Source organism: Micropterus dolomieu, unplaced genomic scaffold, assembly GCF_021292245.1.
Source record: "Micropterus dolomieu isolate WLL.071019.BEF.003 ecotype Adirondacks unplaced genomic scaffold, ASM2129224v1 contig_13913, whole genome shotgun sequence".
Classification (NCBI taxonomy): Eukaryota; Metazoa; Chordata; class Actinopteri; order Centrarchiformes; family Centrarchidae; genus Micropterus; species Micropterus dolomieu.
In genome coordinates this window covers 1-2,802 of record NW_025742899.1, presented here as the reverse complement: position 1 = coordinate 2,802, position 2,802 = coordinate 1, and the positions used below count along the sequence as shown (strand labels likewise).

The following is a 2,802-nucleotide window of genomic DNA, read 5'->3' as shown; positions in this document are numbered from 1 at the left end:
TTATGGTCATTAGAGTCACCTGAGGCCAAGTCTGAATGACCATCGTTGGCATCCTCACCTGAGGCCAAAAGTGAACGTTTGTTAAGTTTCCTGGGAAGGGATGAAAGGACAGCATTGTAAGTGGGGGACAAGTGGTGTCGCAGACCCCCTCCACTGTTAAGCGACGGCTTCTCAACCCGGGTGTAAATGAATATCTTCACACCTCTTTCAAACCGACCATCCTCTCTGTCTAAAATGTGCACCTTTATCCTTCAGATGTAGGTAAACTGCTGGGATCTGACCTGAGGATTTGGCCCTTCAGTGTTGAGCCATGCGTTTGTTAGTGGTTGTTTAGTTTCCTCAATATACAGATCTGTGCATTGCTCACTGCATTGGACCACATACACTAGATTGCTTTTCTCGTGTTTGGGTGTGCGGTCTTTAGGGTGAACCAGAATCTGTTTTAGCGTGTTCTTGGGTTAAGAAACACAGGGATGTGGTGTTCGCTGAAAATCCTCCTGAGTTTCTCTGATATTCCAGACACACGAATGGAATCACAATGTTGTTGCGTTAGATCTTCTTTTCCGTATACCCTGTAGTGTTGGTGTTCTTCCTCGATCTTGTGGCTGTTTTCCCCTGTTTTAGTTCTTATAGGAGCCGAGACACATTGTACAAAAGGGCTGGGTGAAGTGGAATACAGTTCAGAGTAACTGAGCTTTGCACTGCCTTATTTAAAACTCCCAGTTGTTTGCACCTCACCTGCAACATTTGCACTAAAATACCAAACAAACAGGCAAAGTGAATTTCAAGTCAGAAAAATACTGCAGCTTTGTTCGCACTAGTTGTTGTTCTGTTCACAAAAATGAGGAAAGCTAAAGTCATTGATTCAAGCTGTCAAAATGAGGCAGATTTTCATTTAGAGGAGAGATTTGAGATGATGCCAGGGTGTCCAGATTTAGCCATGCACATGTGACTGAGAGAAGGTCATAGGACAGACCAGGGAGACAGTAAAGGGGTTAAATCTTCCTGCTGGCCAGGGGGAGCTTGGGGATACAGGAGGACATTGTGTAATGTAATGTGTCTTTTAAGATGGCAAAAGATCTTTCAAAAGAACATACATAATACATGTGCAAAGAAAAATATTTTTGTTATATCACACTATGTGGCCAAACATCTGAACACACTCAAATGAGTCATTTTGTCTTATTCCAGTGTTCCCAGGAGTATGGAAATCAGCAGTCTTTGGAACAACATCTGCTGTTTTCCTGGCTATCATATGGCTCTCTGTCCTCCTACTGATAGGGTGAGTAGATTTGTTTTACTGATGCATTTTACATTGAATACCAGAGTCTTGTTAGCAGCCAGGTTGGCAGATGAACTATTATTTCCTTGGTTTTTAATTCATTCTAACCAGGAAAAAGAGATCCTCCAAGCAATCATCTGAGCCTGGAGATAGACCAGACGACAGGGAACAGGATGACCTTCATTATGCCAGTTTCCACTTCTCCAATAACCAGACAGATGCTGTCTACTCCAACATCATACCAGCTGTCCCCCGAAGACACAAGGAAGAGGAGGAGGAAGTTGTTGAGTACGCTGCCGTCAAATTTAACAATGCCAGTACTGCCCCAAGGTGAGCAGCTCCTCTCACAGGAACATTATCCTCACTAAAACCTCAACATGGCATGCAGTTAATGGAGCTGATGATCAAGAATTTCATTTTAACACTTTCATTCCTGTTGCATTTGCTTGTTTTCTTTACATTTTCACTATCACTGTTTGTATTTGTGAAGGAATTTAAGGGTACTATGACCCAGGTTTTCGGCAGGTCATGATAGGGTCAATTGCTGAGCTAAAGGAAGCCAAAGGTGACAGCCAGGGCCTCTCCAAAACTGTAGGCCAGACTCTGTCTCTCCTCTCTGCCTGCTTGTCGGCTGACTGATGCAGCTGAGTTGATAAGGATGCACTGTTATACATCTGTTAGGTAACCCAAGGTCAAGATTATCTGACTAGCTATGTAGAAAAGGACACTTATTTGGACACTTAGTGAATCTGTGTAGGTCTAGGAAGGATAAATATCAGACAGGAAGTACCCTTCAGATTTGGTGTTGGCATTTCATGTGTTCACATGTTGTGTGCCGGCACTGCATCTCCTCGGCCGAGTCTCATTAAACCATGCTGTGTAAGCCTTCATCAGTCTCTTGAAACGTCTTCATCACACCTGAACCTGGCTCACAATATTTTCACAGCAGTTTGAGTTAATACTATATCTTTATCTTTTTTTCTCAGGACCAGAAGTCAGGAAACTGTGGAGGATCCAGCTGCATTGTACAGTACAGTCAACAAAAGTGCTGAACGCAACCGGAACGTCTAATCTGTGCTTTCTGTCATTTTTAAATGTGCTAGGCTCTAGGGATGGCAAAGTTAGTCTGTGGTTGGTTAGTTAGTTTTGCAGTCAGTTGGTCTGCCACTTGCAGAGTCCAGACTGAAATAGTTCAACAACTAGTTTTTACTGACATTTATGGTTCCCAGAGGATGCATCCTACTGACTTTGGTGATCCCGACTTTAACCCTGCACCAGAACCAGGGTGTCATTTTAGTTTTTGTGACATGTCTTGACAACTATTGGATGTGTTATTTGCTTCTTTGGTTTATGACCAAATAGCTGAAAAACTCATTCCCAGCAGTCTCAGCTGTACTGTCTGTTTAGTGCCAATTAACAAATGTTAGAAACTAACACAACTAACATGGTGAATATGATAAACATTATACCTGCTAAACAAAACTAGAACCCACTTGTAAAACCATGTCTCCATAATGCTA

At 42.6% G+C, this 2,802-nt stretch overlaps 1 long non-coding RNA gene across 1 annotated transcript; it reads left to right on the top strand.

The window, feature by feature from the left end:
- The first annotated feature begins 1,191 nt into the window (after positions 1 to 1,191).
- On the top strand, positions 1,192 to 2,503 carry LOC123966648. The gene is made up of 3 exons (XR_006824044.1): positions 1,192 to 1,282; positions 1,394 to 1,612; positions 2,269 to 2,503. It is a non-coding gene; the product is annotated as an uncharacterized LOC123966648 (long non-coding RNA).
- Positions 2,504 to 2,802: the final 299 nt, after the last annotated feature.